At 40.3% G+C, this 19137-nt stretch overlaps 1 protein-coding gene across 4 annotated transcripts in view; it reads left to right on the top strand.

Annotated features, from left to right (window-relative positions):
- Positions 1 to 19137, top strand: part of MAPRE2 (microtubule associated protein RP/EB family member 2) — a 158830-nt gene that overhangs the window by 28108 nt on the left and 111585 nt on the right. The window lies entirely within an intron of this gene.

The following is a 19137-nucleotide window of genomic DNA, read 5'->3' as shown; positions in this document are numbered from 1 at the left end:
GATAATATATTTGGTTTGGGGTTCCATTGTGATAAATGCTGTGATTAATGGTTATTTCTTAATTATTTGAGCAGAGAAAGCTTAAATACTAACAAAGGAGAGCATTTTAAGGAGTTATCTTGATATCAAACCAAGTGAAATTTGCAGGTATAAAATTCTTACTTGTATTGATGTGAAATAATTTATTTAAATGGGATGAGTAAACTTTTTTCCTTTTGCTCTAATGAAAATGGAGATCCTGAACTCTGACTGGTATCCAAGCAGCGGGACTTTTCAAGGACCAGAGCTGGGACAGAAGGAAGTAGAAAGGCATCTGAGGGCAATTAAAGTAGAAAGAATCAAGGAGACCAGGAGAGTCACCTGAGCTTGCTTCATACACCTAAAAGCCGACCTTGAGTGCTCTTTGAAACTTCTTTTGCTACCAGCCCTTATGGTAGGGGGCCCATGCGTCTGGGATAGTCCTGGTTTACTTCATTGTCTGGGAGCATGGTCTCATGAGCATCCCCTTTCACCCTCAAAAGTATCTGCATTTGGATGATAAATTCTATAGATGCCTATCTCCTAGACCGGTATGTTCAAAGAAAAAGTAATAGAAAAAGGTACCCCAATGCCTAAATGGGGTGTCTATTTATAAATGTCTTTATATCTAGGACTACAGGACAAATGCTCCCTTTTCTGTAAAGAGCCACATCATGACTATTTTCTGCCTGGTGGGCTATACGGTCTCTGTCACTACTATTCAACTCCTAGTGTGAAAACCGCCATGGACAATACATAAATGGCTTGGCGGTGTTCCAATAAAACGTTATTTATAGAAACAGACAGTAGATGGCATTTGGCTGGCAGGCCATAGTTTGTAGAACCTTGTGAGATAATAGTTCTCCACCATTTCCTATCCCCTTAACAAGAAGACCACTGTTCTTAATTCCTCTCCTTGCTCTTCATATCCCTTCTGGCTTGCAGCCTCCTTACTTAACCCTCTCGGAAACTAGTGTTAATAGTTGCTTGAGTGAGTCATCTCAGTCACTTGTGTGGTTCCTGAGAATCCTTGACTGAGTCTAGCTGCTTGCTCCTTATCCAAATCTGTTTCTGCACTATGCCCAACAATGCCTGTACCTTCTACCTTATGACCCAGAATAGCCTCCCTAGTGAGGTCTCCTTTGAATCCTGGAGTTAAATCCTGGAGCATAGCTGTTTAGTAGACAATTCAGTTTTATGCTTTGGTCCTCACTAAATAACTATCTATGGAAAATATAGCCACATTAAGGAAAGATAAATGTTGATTATGCCAAATTTTTATTATAAAAATGATACATTTATAAGAAAGTTTGGAAAGAAGAAAATCACCCATAACAACACCATCCCAAAATAACTTCAGTTTTTTGCATATTTTCTTTTCTCACAAGTATTCCTGTTTTTCTATATTGGATGTGAACTTTGTGTTTTACTTAGTGTTAGTCATAAGCTTCTTTGAAGATCTTCAGAACTATCCTTGGAACACTATTATATCAATTATACCGTAGTAGCCTCCAATTTTGTTGTTGGTTTGGTTCAGTCTAATTTGTATCTTTTTGTTGTTGTTGATTTCCTTACTACAAAATCCTAGAAGTGGATTAGTCAAAGATATGACCATTCTTAAGACTTTTAAACTAGTCTATCATATTTCTTCACAAAAGGTTTGGAGTCCTTAGCACACTGAGAGTACTAGCCTCACCACAACTTGATCAGAAAGAGCATGTAATTCAATAATATTTGAGTGTCTCCTATATGTAAAAAAACAGTGCTAGTTGCTTTGATATACATATAAAAATGATAAGCTTTTCCCACATTTATTGAGTGCCTGCTCTAAACTATATATTGTAGAGTTTCCATGGTGAGCAGAAGATAGCTGATGTCTCAGAGTCTGACCTTATTGGGAAGCTAAGATAGATAAATGTAATCTCTATAACTGTATACAAAATGAGATACACCATAGGAGAAATACCGAAAGATGTGTCGGGAGCCTGGGAGGGCCGGTGGAAGGAAAGGTTGGGGTTGGAGGGTAGAGGTGGCATCTGAGCTGAACCTTGGAGGTGAGTTGGATTGGGATACTCATGTTGGGGAGATTGGCCGTTCATACCATAAACATTTATGGATGTGCCAGGTGCTACACTAAAAGCTAAGGTTATAAGGGTAAATAAGATAGGGCTCTTAAAGGTTAGCATCTAATGGAATTGACTGTTTTTTTTTAAAAAAATACACTAAGTAGGATGGCTTGTCTAGCAGAGGATCCACTGGGGGTAGGGATAAAGCCAGGGTCCTCTCTGGAAGTGGAGCTTTTACTTGACTCCCCTTCTGACAGTCTTCCTCATTAGTTTCCTTTTCATAATCTGCGGGAGATCTGCTTCTATAAGTTTGAAGGTTATTCTAGTTGGCTGGCCCAACATTCCAATTAAAATTGGCCTAGGGGCTCCTGGGTGGCTCAGTCGGTTGAGTGGCTGACTTCGGCTCGGGTCATGATCTCGCAGTCTGAGTTCGAGCCCCGGGTCGGGCTCTGTGCTGACGGCTCAGAGCATGGAACCTGCTTCGGATTCTGTGTCTCCCTCTCTCTGCCCCTCCCCTGCTCATGCTCTGTCTCTCTCTCTCTCTCTCTCTCTCTCTCTCTCTCTGTCAAAAATAAATAAACACTAAAAATTTTTTTTTTAATTGGCCTATACTTCTAGCCCCATCCCTACTCAGTCCTCAGTGAGTATATTCACTGAGAATACACTGAGCTAGGGCTGGGATCCCTGGCCCTCACCAGCTGAGGACTGGAGCAAATCACTAAGAATTAAAAGGGTTTCATTTACATCTTGTTCTTTAAACAGCTGGAAGGAACCTCAGTCTAATCCAACTCCCCCATTTTAAAGATGAACGTTCTTGGGTGAGGAGAGTTAAGTGACAAACCTACCATTGGATGTTTGATGACCAAGTCCAAGCACCAGACCCTGACTTCTGACTCACTCACTGCTTATTCTGTGCTCAGTGCTGCAATTTTCCCTGCCTACCTATACCATAGGGGTAATAAGAACTAAAAAGAGAATTAGCCCATGCATTTTTTTTCTGCATGTAGAAGCAATATGTGTCATATCCATTTCAGGCCACTGCTAACAAACTTTAAATTCTAATTTTTACGTTACATTTTTTAATTTAAATTTTAATTTTTAATTTAATTAAAAATTTAATTTACTTAGCTAAATTAAATTTTATTTTATTTTATTTATTTATTTTAACGTTTATTTTTGAGACAGAGAGAGGGAGAGAGCATGAACAGGGGAGGGTCAGAGAAAGAGGGAGACACAGAATCCAAAACAGACTCCAGGCTCTGAGCTGTCAGCACAGAGCCCGACGCGGGGCTTGAACCCACGGACCGTGAGATCATGACCTGAGCCAAAGTCGGACGCTTAACTGACTGAGCCACCCAGATGCCCCTAATTAGCTAAATTAAATTTTAAATTAAATTTTAAATTAAATTTTAAATTAAATTTTAAATTTTAAATTAAATTTTAAATTTTAAATTAAATTTTAAATTAAATTTTAAATTAAATTTTAAATTAAATTTTAAATTAAATTTTAAATTAAATTTTAAATTAAATTTTAAAACAGTGATGGATAGATTAGTAGAGAGGGAAATGTGGAACAAATTCCTACATCTGCCATTTTCCTCCTTTAGCATCTGGACAAATAACTTGGCCACATGAGTTTTTACATCTTGAGTTTGTTGTAAGAACACTTGGAAGAAACATAAGTGTTGGATACATCATGGGCACTCAGCAAGTATTTTTCTTTCTCCTTCTCACCTAGAGCTACAGGTTCTTGACAGGGGTCCTTTTGTGTATTAATGAGGTTACCCTTTAAAACTCAGGACAATAAATGATGCAATGAGAATACACTTATTTATTTATTTTTATATTTATTTACTTATTTTAGAGAGAGAACGGGTGAGGGACAGAGAGAGAGGGAGACACAGAATCTGAAGCAGGGTCCAGGTTCTGAGCTGGCAGCACAGAGCCTGACGTGGGGCTCAAACTCAAAAACTACGAGATCATGACCTGAGCTGAAGTCGGACACTTAACCGACGGAGCCACCTGGGAGCCCCGAGAATACATTTATAAAAGTATCTGGTATAGAACTGAATATTCTCATTTCTGAATTTCACTTAATTATGCTTAAGGAGCAATTTAGAAGGTTTTATTCATGGTTCTTCACTCTTCAGTACTTATTCCATACGGTCTATGAACATGGTAGTAAGTCTAATTTTTAAAAATTGTATATTAAAGATTAAGCCTTGACCATGGCCCCATCACTGTTCAAGGGGCAGAGGGTACCGAAAGTCAGAGTCTCCACCCTGATGCAGCTATGGCCCAATGCAGAGAACAGTCACGGATCAGGCAGCCCCCGACAGGGTACTAAGCAGGGCCTCCTGCATAGGGAGAAGTGCAGGAGGCCACGGGAGCCCCCAGCAGTGACAACGAGACCACAACTGGAGCAGGGAGATGAGACGAGGCTTCCAAGAGGCAGGGACCTCTTCTCTAAGACCTGAAGGAAAAGGAGGAGGCAGCAGATGTTGAGAAGGGGACTGCAGGGAAGGGAGAGTTGTTCAGGTAAAAAGACTAGCAGCCTCTTCAGAAACTTGGAAAGAAAATAAGAGAAGTGTATGGCATATTGGCTAAGTTAAAAGAGGTTCAGTAGTGAGCAGCATCAGTAGTGAGAGATAGATGAAGAAGGGCCTTGGCAGGCCAGCAAAGACCTTTGGGTTGGCTTTGTGTGTGTGTGTGTGTGTGTGTGTGTGTGTGTGTGTGTGTGTGTGTGTGTATTTATTTTTGAGAGAGAGAGCGAGCGAGCCCGCACCCACTAGTGGGGGAGGGGCAAAGAGGTGGGGGTACAGAGGATCTGAAGTGGATCTGTGCTGACAGCCATGAGCCCAAAGTAGGGCTCCCGAATGGTGAGATCATGATCTGAGCCAACATCTGATGCTCAACTGACTGAGCCACCCAGGCACCCCTGGGTTGTATTTTGAAAGTGAAAGTAAGTAGAGAAAACTGCCAGTTTCATATCTTAAAATGGTCCCTCTGGCAGCTGGGGTAGCGAAGTGGGTGGATTTGAATATAACTTAGAAGGTGAGATAGACAGGATCGGGTAAGGAAGAAGTCAAGGGTTAACTCCTTGGACATGTGCATTGAGGGTTTGCTATGTGGTAAGCACTATTTCAGGGCTGAGAAGGAAAATAAGGTAAGAGCTCTAGGGAGGTGTTAGCATTTCATGTAGAGGGGACTTCTGAAGAGAGGAGTGTTTCAGAGGAGCACAGACTGACCCTTGGAACCCCCATCAGGGGGTCCTGATGATGCCACAGTAAGAAACTGTCCCCTGGTGACCATGGAATTGAATGGGCTCCCTAGAAGCTCTGCCAGTGGCAGTGTTCTGGTTGCCAGAGGGTGACAGCCAGGTGCCTGGTATAAGTGGGAGGTTTGGTGGTATTACTTGCTGAGATAGAAAACACAGGACAACGGAACATTACTAGAGTGATGGCAAGAATCTGAAGCTTAGCATTGAACATGTTGCGTTTAGGGTGCCTGTGACATCTAAATGAATATATGTGGAGTTTGGGATCTGAACCCCCAGAAGAGAAATGAACCACAAATACAGCTTTGGAAGTCACTAACAGCTTTGGGAGCTGTGAGTAGAGCTAAAATTGCCCTAGTAGAGTAGAACCTTAAAGATGACCAGTATTGAGGTAGATCAAGAAAAAGAATACACCCATTCTCATAGCAGCATTATTGACAATAGGCAAAAGGTAGCAGCAGTCCAAGTGCCCGTTAACAGAGGAAGGGATAAACAAAGCACCGAATATACATAGAATGAAGTACTCATGTGCCTTAAAGAAAATGGCAGATGAACATTAAGGTTGAAGGAAATGTCAGTCACAGAAAGAGAAATAGTGTATCATTCCACTCATGAGTTACCTGGAATAAAATTAATAGAGGGGAGAAGTAGAATGGTGGTTTTCAAGGGCTGGGAGAGGGAGATAAAGGGGAGTTCCTTAATGGGTATAGAGTTTGTTTTATCACACGAAAAGCGTTCTGGAGTTGGATGCCGATGACGGTCACACACAACGTGAATGTACTTGACGTGACTGAACCGTACATTTCCATGAAAATGGTGAAAATAGCGAAATTTCTGTACCATTTGTTCACTACAATGAGACAGATTAATCATGAGCCAGAAACACAGGAGAAAGAGCATTTGAATATGTTGTCATGGAAGCCTAAGGAAAATAGCATTTCAAGAATGAGCAAGTCCAAATGCTCTGCAAAGGTTAAGTAAGATAATGACTAAAAAGTGCCTATTGATTTTTAGCAACAAAGAGGTAGTTGGTGATCTTGATGAAGATAATTTCAGTGGCCTAGTCAAACTGGAATCCAGAATGCAAAAAGTGGAGTCAAGGGCAAGTGGAGAGGGCAGGTTTAGATAAGCCTTCAGATATTTGGCTACAGAGATGAGAGAAAGGGGAATCTATGGGGAAGAAAAGTTGATTTAAGATAAAGGGGAGGTGGTGCCCGCGTGGCTCAGTCCAGTGTCCGATTTTGGCTCAGGTCATGATCTCAAGGTTCATGGGTTCAAGCCCCACGTCAGGCTCTGTGCTGACAGCTCAGAGTCTGGAGGCTGTTTTGGACTCTGTCTCCCTCTCTCTGCCCCTCCCCCACTTGTACTCTGTCTCTCAAAAATAAACCATTAAAAATAATAAATAATAAAAGGGACTGTAGAGTTCATTGCTGCTGGGAAGGAGCCAAGAGAAAGGGGCACGTAAGGTCTGGTAGAGAGTGACCAGGCAAGTCGTTGAGAAGACAAGAGGCAACTGGCCAGGATATACCTCTTCACTGCAGCAAGCAAGAAACAGAATGAGAGGGCTACCTTGTAGGTGAATGTGTAGGTTTGGGGGCAGGAAACTTAAATCCTCCTCTAATGGCTTCAATACCCTCTGAAGTCAGAGGCAAGACCATCTGCTGAGGGAGGGGAAGGTGGAAGGGTCAGAGATCTAAAGAAACTGAAAGAATATTAAAATGTCTGGTGTATGAATAATGACAGAGTGCCGACGAGGAAGACAGGGGGATGATCCGGAAGCGGTGACACCCACTCAGGTTGGGAGACCATGAATTTATAGTTGTTCTTGTCTTCTAGGCAGAGCGCCTCCCCCCCTCTCCAAGAGGTCTTAGCAGGGCTCAGCAGTCCAGATGAAGCACATGTGCCTGAGCAGATGAAAACTTCCTAAGGGCTCCTTTGTGGGAGAAACGTGAAAATTTGATCATGAGGACACTACATGTATTTTATTTAAGTGGGTTAATGCTTTATTTAAAATGTTGTAGGTCCCGGGTGACTGGCTGCTAATGTTCTGGTTTATAACGGGTTCGAGGTGACTGCAGGGATGGTAGCTCATGAGGGCCCCCTGTTGACAAAGTAGATTATTAGGAACCAGCCTTAATTCACAACTGATTCAAGTAATTCAGAGTGAAGCTGAACAGTTGGAGTAGTTTGGTGTCCCCTCCCCGCCCCTTGCCCATCATAGATACTTGTAGCACCAGAGTCCACTACTCTGTTGCACAGAAACAAAAAACTGCCAACTGCTTAGCAAACCTTTAACTGCTGTATGTCTTCATAAGGTATTTCTGCTTAAAAAAAAAAAATGCTAGTATGGTTACCATACAGTGTTCTATTAGTTTCAAGTGTGCAATATAGTGATTCAATAATCTTATCTGCAGCAATGGGGGTGGATCTAGAGATTTCAGCCTCTTGCACAGAGCACCAGGATTTGGTTAAGGATTTGGTACTCATCTTTGCTAGCAAAAATGTCACTAAAATTACTCTGAGGTTTACCTACCTTATCACTTTACAACTGGGCTGTGGTATGTGGGAAAGAATGCTATTGATGTCTCATAGGCTGCTGCTGCTGCCTGGAATGCTTGTGTCTATTGAGACCCCTAAGGAAGTGTTTCTTCTACCCCCCCCATCAGTATCTGAGTTTATTTTTCCAGTCTGAAAGATGCAAAATAATGAATATGATGGGCACTAATCCCAGGACACCTCTTATTCCCACCGATAGCTTCAGAACTTTAGGGCAGAGTTCTAAATGTTCTGCAGTGATAATGTTCTATATCTGTGCCACCCGATTCGATAGCCATTAGCCACATGTGCCCACTGAGTGTTTGAAACGTGACTATGAACATTGCAAATGCATTTTCTTTATTCTTAATGTGAACAGCCCCATGTGGCCAGTGGCTACTGTATTGGGCGGCCAGCTCTAAAGGCCAGATTAGATAGAACTGAAATTTTAAACACAGCTTACAGATACAGCCAACCCAGGAAACTCATTCTGGTCTTTGATGCCCAAACAAGTCTGGCCTGGCCTCATTCTGCCATCAAGTTGGTTGTAGCCTGGGGTTTCTGGTATGTGTTCAGGGTAAATATGGCAGAAGGAGCAAGATGTGAAAACAACCCACAGCTAAGGTGGATTCACCTCCATTTTACCTAAACTGTCGAATACTTGAATACCAGAGTCCTGTGTACAAAGGGGGGGAAAAAAGATAGGGAGAGAACAAACTTGAATGGCTAATGTACAGAAGTACTGTGTTAGCAACTTCACACAGGACGTCTTGGGAATCTTTATACATTCTGCATGAAATTTGTTTATGCTTTTTATAAGTGAGAAAATCGAGTTTCAGAGCTTACTAACTTGTCCAGGCCTCTAGCTTAGTAAGTAATAGAGGCAAGATTAGTACCCAAGCAAGTGTGAGTCCAAAGCTATTTCCACAAGCAGTAGTCACAGCTAGATATACATGTTGGGAACTACCAGAGAAGCAGAAAACCTTCAGAGTAGGATTGGAAGTGGAATAGAGGTAATAGGAAGCAAATGACTTTGTGTGTGTGTGTGTGTGTGTGTGTGTGTGTGTGTGTGTGTGTGTGTGTGTGTTTAATTCTGATTATCTCAAGCTGTACCCTATATTCCTTCTCTCCCTGCCTGCCTGCCCTCCCTACCCTCCCCCACCATTTCAGTTATGTTGATTATAGGTGACCCTTCATGGAAATACAACTGTTAGTGCCATAGATGATGTACAGTTGATCATTTGAATTAAAATTACTCAAGAAACAGACCTACACCATCATCTTTTACCATCTAGGCAAAAGTCACTTGGTAATTAAGTATACTTATGGCATATCTTATGAGACGTAGATTATCTACACTCATTTAATCAAACATCTCCCACGGTTCCAATGTTGCCTGCCTTTCTTAAAGCTGATTTATTTATTTTTAGAGAGACAGAGACTGTGCAAGTGGGGGAAGGGGCATAGAGAAAGAGACAGGGAGAGAGAGAGAGAATCCTAAGCAGGCTCCATGCCATCAGCACAGAGCCTGATGTGGGGCTTGAACCCACAAAGCTGTGAGATCATGACCTGAGCCAAAACCAAGAGTCGGGCACTTAATGGACTGAGCCACCCAGGTGACCCCTGCCTTTCTTCTTCAGTGTCTTACATATATGATGTTCTACTTCTGTGGTCTTTCCAAAATTTCCATTATTGAAAATAATAGTAGAAATCCTGAAAAGCAAGTCACCTATAATCCTACCCTAATGATTTATTTTTCTCTTTTCCTTCTAGGTCTCATGTAATTTTACACAGTTGTAACAATACTATGTGCATACTTCAGTATACTGCCTATTAATCTCCTTTTATGTTGCGAGCAGTTTTCCATGCTGCCCAACATATATTCATGATTATAGTGTTAAGGTCTATAGAATAGTCTATAGAATTAACCTACTATTATTATTCCAACCTGCCATTGTTTGACTTAAGTAGTCTATTTCAAAGCTAACTTTGGTAGGTTTTAAACCTATGAATCTTAACTGGTTAAATAATCCCCCTGACGGGAAGTCTTATGCCTGTGTGTTACCACATCCCCTGAGAATAATTCCTATACTAGGGAATTCCGGAGTGTGTATTACCTTGGATTTAAAATTTTTTCACGTGTAATTTTTCCCAAACATAATATTCTAAAGAAAAGGAGGTGATCCATTCTGTTTTAATTATCATTCCCATCCCAGACATTAAGCACTTAATTTATACTTCGTGAATTCTGCATAATCTATGAAACTGGCTTGCCGTGAGGTTGCTCAGCGACTTGTACTGGGGATGACAGATTTTCAGCCTTCCTTACCTCAAATATCATTCTGCTTAAAATGCATGCACTGACGTGTTTGCCTCTGTTCTAAAGTTAGTCATGTTTCAGTCTTCAGGAGAGCAGTTCAAATGAATCCGAGATTATCAGGTTAACATCAAACTACGTTAGGGAACATGAACAGTAAAGGTCAGGATATGCCTCAGTGTCTCCCTAGAGAACTACATTCTAGGTCATGAGGATTTTTTATTTTCCAATACTTCATGCTCCTGTTTTGGAGTATGGTGTTAGTCCTTCACTGGACCATGATGTTTCAAAGTGCTGATGTGTTCTGTTGTGATTTTCCCAGGCAATGACTAGGCTACATAATATCTACTTGGTAGAGTTTCTCTCACCGGATTCTTGTGCTTCAAATTTATTTTTGCTCTTGGGGAGTGATACATTTCAAACTCCTGTGAGGTAATGCCACTCATACCACATGCTTTGGCTTACTAATTGGACTGCACCATTAGCATTCTTTTCTGGTGCCCAGCTTAGAGAAAAGCTTTGCTTGGTTTGTAAAAAAAAAAAAAAAAAAAAAAAAAAAAAAAAATATATATATATATATATATATATATATATATATATATATATATATATATATATATATATGAATTGAGTGCTTGGAATGTTATATGATGACATTATTGCCTCCAACCAGGATAACAATTCTTCTAGAAAGGTGTCTTGAAGTAAGAATACCTAATCGCTATTGCCTCCTGCTCAAAACAAAACTTAAGAAATTGCCTAACTCAGGCACACTCCTCGATTTTTAAAAAATTAACACCGGTATAATATTAGTTTCCAGTGTACAATTTAGTGACTCACCACTTCCATACAACACCCAGTGCTCGTCACAAGTATGCTCCTTAATGCCCGTCATCTATTTAACCCATGTCCCACCACCCTCCTGTCTGGTAACCATCAATTTGTTGTTCATAGTTAAGGTCTGTTTATTGGTTTGCCTGTCTACCCCCGCCCCCCCCCCCCACTCACAATTGCTAGTTTTGTTTCATTTCTTAAATTCCATATGTGAGTGAAATCCTATGGTATTTTTTTCTGACTTACTTTGCTTATTAAAATACACTGGAGCTCCATCCATGTCATTGCAAATGGCAAGATTTCATTCATGTTTATGACTGAGTAATATTCCATTGTGTATATATACCACATCTCCTTATCCATTAGTCAATGGACACTTTGGCTCTTTCCACAATTTTGCTATTGTAGATAATGCTGTAAACATTAGGGTGTATGTATCCCTTCAAATCAGTATTTTGTATTCTTTGGGTACATACCTGGTAGTGTAATTTTGGATTGTAGGGTAGTTCTATTTTTAACTTTTTGAGGAAACTCCATATTGGTTTCCAGAGAGGCTGTACCAGTTTGCATTCCCACCAACAGTGTAAGAGGGTTCTCATTTCTCCACATCCTCACCAACAGTTGTTGTTTCCTACGTTCTTGATTTTAGCCATTTTGACTGGTGTGAGGGGATATCTCACTGCAGTTTTGATTTGCATTTTCCTGATGAGTGATGTTGAGCATCTTTTCATGTGTCTGTTGGCTATCTGTAGATCTTCTTTGGAAAAATGTCTATTCTTGTCTTCTGCTCTTATCGTGTCTTCTGCACCTCATCAAAAATTCGATATCTTATTGTATGGGAAGATAACAAAACATGAAGCATTTGCTTTTAAATTTAATTCCACTTAGGTAAAATTATCTTGTATTTCAGGGTAAAAATGGCAGAGAATTCGGATTGAAAAAAATTGATATTGCTGGCACAAAGAACAATTTACTCAGATGGAACTCGATAAATGGTTTTATTTTTTTTAATTAAAAAAAATTTTTAATGTTTATTTTAGAGAAAGACTGAGTGTGAGTGGGGAAGGGGCAGAGAAAGAGAAAGACACAGTCTGAAGCAGGCTCCAGGCTCTAAGCTGTCAGCACAGAGCCCTATGTGAGGCTCGAACCCATGAACTTTATGATCATGACCTGAGCTGAAGTTAGACGCTTAACCAACTGAGCCACCCAGGCACCCCAATAAATGGCTTCAAATATAACTGAATTTTGGCTATCCTAGGATGGTCATAAAGGCTTCAGAAGAGATGGACTTTGAACTGAGCCTATATTTGTAAACCCATATTTGTAAAAAAAAAAAAAAAAAAAAAAAAAGGGTTAGATGAGGAGCAAAAAGGCCATTCCAGGCAGCAGTCAGAAGGTATGAGGAACAGCAGAGACCTCTCAAGGAAGGTAGCAGGGAATGACTGACTCTTTAATGTGATTACTGGAGGATTAAGGAAGAAAGATGAACTACGATCAAACTGTGCTGAATCCCAAATATCAGACTAAGTCATTTAAACTTTGTATTTAAACTTCACATTTTAGATAGTAAAACATCCTGAACACATTGCAATTACCTGGAAGCGCTGAGTTCTAGAACACTCGTCTAAATCTAGATTTGTTTCCCTTCTCTCCAGATGATCAGTTGAAATAAAAATTTTATGAAGAAAAAATTCATGGCAGTTCTGGAAATGGGAGTAAGGACCAGAAATGGACAAACTTCTAGAACATGGAAAGGGGACAGGATTACACTGCTAGTTAAAAATGTTTAAAGACAAAAATATGGGGAAAGAACAGTTGAAATGATTCAAAGAATTTTTATAATCCAGATGAAATATTTCTAAGAATAGAAGAAAACAAAATTCAATCCTTGGCATGAAAAGTGTTGCATTCATCGTATACTACCCATTTCCTTAAAAAAAAAATTGGGGTACCTGGGTGGCTCAATCAGTTAAGCGTCCGACTCTGGCTCAGGTCATGATCTCATGGTTCATGTGTTATAGCCCCACATCCAGTTCACTGCTGTCAGCATGGAGCCCATGTCAGATCTTCTGTGCCCCTTTCTCTCTGTACCTCCCCTGCTCATGATCTCTCAAGAAAAAAAAAAAAATTGAAAAAATGAAAAAAAATCAAGAGAAGACTTTGTGAATGTAAACAAAGAGTATTCCAGAGTATAAAGCAAAAAACAGGTGGAAAATACAGAGTATCCAAAGGATGATCTAGACGTTCCAACATAGTTTAAGAAGAGTCTTTAAAGGAAAAAACAAAGACAGCAGAAAGAAAGGCCTAAAGATTCAGATGAAAAGAGGCCAGACCTTTACCCATCTTGGTGAGATTGCAGGATAAAGAAACTCTTAGGGTTTCTGGAGTGTAAAGTCAGACAATAAGAAGATTACCAACACGAGTATTTACCTGAATGGCATAAACTTTGGTACATAGTGTTGGAGGCTGGGAGACCATAGAACCAGGCTTTCAAAGCACTGAGGGAATGGATTTTGGAACCATAATTCTGTACTCAGCCCAACTATCAAAGTATGAGAGCAAGGAGACCTTTTCTGACCTGAAGGCTTGAAAATTTTACCTCTCTTGCTTCTCAAACAACTTGAAGATCTAGTCCAGGAAAATAAGAGAGAAAAAACGTAGAGGATAACATAGCATCTAAAAACTATATACTAAATACTGGAAGAGTCCAATTATAACAAATACCAAGATGCCAGCAATAATATCAAAGCAATTGGCCTAAATTAGTTCAATGAGGAAGGTCTTGCAAAAAAAAAAAGATTCTACATAAATTGAGAGTTCAAATCTGAGTATTCTTTATTAGATAATGATGGTATAGGTTTCTTCTGTCAGGAAATAAAAACAGTTAAAATCTCTAAGAAAGACAAACTTTCTTAGATCAAATACATAGATAGGGTAAAATTCAACTTTAATCTTCAAATGAGGCAAGCTTTTGAATAATTAACGGCCCCCAGAAAGATAATCCATTTGACTTTCATGGTTTTGTTAGAATATTCTTCTGATGGCAAGATTTAATGAGATATTTCTCTATGAAAGGTGATACCATTTGATTTTGAAGAAAAGAACTGACAATCATAAGTGCCATCTACTAGACTTCAAGTTTAGAAGCAATCTATAGTCAAAACAAGGAAGCCTTAAGTATAGTCATAGATTATAAGGTAAATACAGAGGATAAAGGAGACATAATGGTAAAACCAAGAAAATGAAAAACAGAAAAGGTTGAGAAAAGACCTAAAATGGAGAGTCAATAGGTCACCTTCCTTGGAATAAGTCAAGAAATAGGATTTTAAGAATGTTGCTTAAAATTATAATGGTAACCCCTGGAATAATTCACAAGATTACCAATAACTGAAACAGGCAAGAAGCAATAGAAGGGTGTTGGATTTCTTTCACAGTAGAAAATACTGTGTTGATAAATCAAGAACAGAACATTCCTGAATTTTTAGAGCTACAATTGTAACCCCCGGAGAATTAAAAACAAAAATAGTTCAAAAAGATTAACTATTTAAAATGGGACTCTAGGGGTAAGGGACAGTAGTAAGAGAGAGCTTTGTTTTTTAATGTTACACATTCTGTATGTCTTCAAACTGTTCTGCATATTCTATGAATTACAAACAGTCACATGCGTTAAATGGATTGAAAGGAGAGCACTGATAGACTCTTGGAAGTTTTCCACATTTGTCTGTATTTCAGATGACAGGATTATGGAAACAAAAATTGAGAGGCAACTGGAATAGAATGGGTAGGATTTGGTGATTTGGTAGATAACTGAACAGCATGGGTTTTTTTTTTTTTTTTAAAGAATAAAACAAAGATGTATGATACTTCAGACTCTTTGACGCGCATAATCTAAACTGAAGCTACTGACAAAATGATACCCAGATAGTATGCTTCTTTTCTAATTTACTGATGCCTTGGTGTTCCTTAGTAGTATTTCTGTGGGCTGGCCAAGATATGAAAATGTGGCCATTGTATTAAGTGATATTTGTCATTAGGTCAAATATTTTTTTATTTAATCATAAATGTCAAATATATGACATTTGACACCATTGACCACAGGAAAGAATAACCGAAGTAGCACTTTTTTGGTCAAAACTTTCAGGTCAACAAAGAATGATGCTTCAGGTTAACAGTGTGTATACAGGCTCTATCGTATCTTTCAATGATTTGATTTGTGGCTGGGGGAAAGTGCCCAGGTTTTATTGCATTAGGAACTCTCAAAGCTCCAGGGCTCTGAATATTTGAGTTTTCAGTGAGCTTCTAATCCTGCTCTGCTACCTTGAGCTGGGATTTTAGCAACTTCCCAGGCTTGATCCTATTTACTTGATCCTGTTTACTACGTTTTTTTGTTTTTTTTTTGTTTTTGTTTTTGTTTTTTTGTTTTTTTGTTTTTTTTTTTTTTAACACCTAACTTGAGGCTGGGAAGAATAGAGCTCTTTTGAAACCTCTTCCTTAACTTTGAACTCTCCACATCCTCCTCCCCATTTACAGCCTGACATCATTCCTCGCTCCTGGAGTATCTGTTGGAATTATTTGCTGAAGGCTTTGCTACAAAATGCCACTTTTTTTCATACTGCAATTAGAAGAAAGCATTTTACACAAATCGATTTCAGTTTTTAGAACTACAGACCTTGCTTTTCTTTAGCAAACGGAAACAATCTCGAGATCAGTTAAATTTACAAAATCTTTGGAACATAATCCAAAGGTTCACTGAGCTTCCATTTCCCATTTTGCAGAGAATGATAATTATGTGTAAAATCACACAGAAAACTTGGTTCTCACAATTGCCTGACTGATATTCCAAGGGAATCCAAAAAAGATCTTTTCGGGAACCCTAATACTCAGGGATGGCAACAGCTCCCCTTGCTGGAGGGCATTCTGTTTTGCCAGGTAAAGTCAGTGTTTCTGTTTTGGTTTGTGGTTGGGTTCTTGGCTTCCATGTTGTGAATGGCTCAAGTGATGGTTTTAGACGAGGGAAGTCAATTATTATTTGTTTATTTGGAGGAGGGGGATTGGAGAAAATAAAATATGAAAAAAATTGTAAGAAAAGAAAAGAAGTAATCCAGGTTGACTATACAGCCTCGAATAGGATTTATAGGAATAGGAAGCAACCCCCCAATAGGTTGTTATTGTCATCTTAGTGAAATAAAGGCTGCTCACCTTGATGAGCACTAGCAAAGCCATTGCCTTTCTCGATGTGAATGTATCCTTTCTAGAGTATTTGTACAAGGCATGACCTAAGTGTGGATTTGCAGCTGTTTCATAACCACTGTGAAGTTTGCTGGCTCGGCTCCACAGACTGTGTCCAAACTTCAGGAACTCTTCTCAAGTAATGTGAATGTGGGAGGAGGACCACTTGTGGAATGATTTACTTTACCCGGAGTCGAGTGTTTTGCGTGCAGAATGCGAGGCTGCTGTTCAGCAGGTTGTGTCCAAATGGAAGTAACGGCCAGAGAAACTTATTTTGGACTTGACGTCCAGCCTTAGAACTTACCCTCTGCAGAACTTTGAACATATGAATTAGCAATACTATGCTGCTTATTTCTTCCAAGCAAGAATTGCCTATGGATTTAAAAATAATTTTTTTAATGTTTATTTTATGAAAGAGAAAGAGAAAGAAAGAGAAAGAGAAAGAAAGAGTTGGGGAGGGGCAGAGAGAGAGGGAGACACAGAATCCAAAGCAGGCTCCAGGCTCTAAGCTGTCAGCACACAGCCCGACACAGGGCTCAGGCTCACAGACTGTGAGACTATGACCTGAGCCGAAGTCAGACATTTAACCAACTGAGCCACCCAGGCACCCCAAGAATTGCCTATCAATTTTTAAGCTCATCGTTTAATTTGCTGAAAACAGAAATCCTGACTTTCATGATGTAACCTGACTAGTCAGTGCAGTTGTGAAGATGAGATGGTGGTGGCTGAATGTTCCTGGCTTTCTCTCCTCGTCCTGAATGTCCTGGATGGACAGGGGCTCTAAAGAGAGGACAACTCAGATACTGTTACACTTACATCATAATTCACTTGACCTGAGTTGCTATCCTCTTCCTCGCTTGATCCTGAGGCAAGCTGAAGTTATTTTCAAATGGTAGCCTAGAGGTCTAGCAGTCCCACTGAACATGGTCCAGTACAATGATCAGAAGGAAGAATCCATTTCTACAAGAGCCTATGTGAAGGATTCAAAATAGAAATATTGGGGTGCCTGGGTGGCTTAGTTGGTTAAGCATCTGACTCTTGATCTCCACTCAGGTCTTGATTTCAGGGTTATGAGTTCAAGTCTTGAGTGTGCTCCATGCCGGGCACAGAGCCTATTTAAGAAACAAAAAACAAATATTAACAGGCTCTTCTCTCGACTAATTATATGTAGAGAAGTCTTTTCCTATGCTGACAGCAGAAGGCAGGACTAGCATTCCAGGGTAAGAGGTAAAACCAAATTAAATCCCACCCTTACTGTATATGGTGAGGGATATGTTTCTAAAGGGAGTTTGATTGTATAGGGCACGTCTGTGTCAAAAGCAAGACTTGGAACGTTTAACCTGAAAGTGATAGGAAACCAGTGAAGACATTTGAAAAAGGAGGGACAAAAGATATCTCTTATGGTGAGAGGTCAAAAGCCTTGAGAAATAAGAGTAAGGAAGTAAGGAAACCTCTCGGGAGTCTCCTCATCTAGGCCTGAGGTAGGAGGTGTGCAGTAGGGTGTGAGGTAGAAGAAAAAGAGGGGCCTCCATGTCTCGGGTCTCACTGAAATGAACAGATACGGTGACAGAATCAAAGATGGGGATGGGAGGTGGAGATTGTGAGGAGTCAAAACTGAGTGCTGGGTATGGGTACAGTTCAAGCAGGAGAGGTGACAAGGAGGGGAGCCGAGTGAGGGAGATGCTTCCTTGTTGAATGCACCGAGCATCATGCAAACCAATGGCGTCAACCTAATTTCTGCTTCTGCCTCTGGCCTGCATATTCAGTAAGTGAGGGAAGGCAGCGATGACCGTGGACACCACACCACATTTTTATAAGGTGCTTCTGGAAACCTGAATGAAGATCTGATTTTTCGAGTTTCTCTCATGGCAACTCTCCCTCAGGAAAACCTGCTTGGTCAGCAGACCACGTCTATTTTCTGCTGATGTTTCTGTGGCTACCACTTGGGGTCAGGTGTGTTCTCCCTCTCTCCTCAGAAATATTTGGCCTTTCTGCAGAAAAATCCATATCCTGCTAAGCCATTCAGTCATATCTATCCCCTCATGTTCTGTGTTGTGGTGAGTTAGAAGCCTCTGTGTGGCTTTGCCTTCCCTTAGGGTTCCAGACATAAGGCAAAGAACAGGTTCTTTCTACTTGCAGATTCCCATTGGCTTGAGGCATGGCTGGGAATAGGAGGGAGGGCAGGATCCCTTCTCAGGGTAACTCATCAGCCTCCTCCCTCAACAGTCTCCAGCTAATCATGTGGTCTTGTGATTTATAGCATGAACTTTAAGTTCTGAGTCATTCAAGGATCTTAAGCCTTTAATACTTGAAAATCAGACTTCTGAGGCTCACAAATTTTTCTTCAGGTTATTTTCCATGCCAGGGGCTTTAAAGTCTATTTTGAAACTCAGTACTCGAGCACTGATTTTTTTTTCTTCTCTCAAATTCTTTAACAACCCTGTGAGGAAGAAATGGGGAGTAAGGAGGTCGAAAAGGGTGTATGTGTGTCAGAATCTATTTTTCATAGATGGCTACCACACGTTTCTCTTACAGTGTGCTTTGACATCCTCCCATTTATGGTTCTGATGGAGTCTGTATCCCTCCTTGCAACTGGGTTACCAGCGAAGTATGATAGAAGTTACTCTTAGGGCTTCTAAGAGTAGATTCTGAAATCCCATCCTCTTCTGTCTGTTCTTTAGGGATGATCATGCTTGGAATCCAGCTCCATATTGTGAGGGAGCCCAAGCCGTGTGGAGAGGTGTGTGTGGGTGTTCCACAAGAGCTCCAGCTGAGGTCCCAACCAAAAGGCAACATCAACCATCAGTTGGGAGGCTGAGAAAGCCATTAAGATGTCTTCAGTAGTCAGCTACCTTCTAATT

This window comes from Lynx rufus, unplaced genomic scaffold (genome assembly GCF_022079265.1).
Source record: "Lynx rufus isolate CCGP_SWC_20201006 ecotype Redwood Valley unplaced genomic scaffold, mLynRuf1.p SCAF_22, whole genome shotgun sequence".
NCBI lineage: Eukaryota > Metazoa > Chordata > Mammalia > Carnivora > Felidae > Lynx > Lynx rufus.
This window is presented reverse-complemented; position numbering and strand designations above follow the sequence as displayed.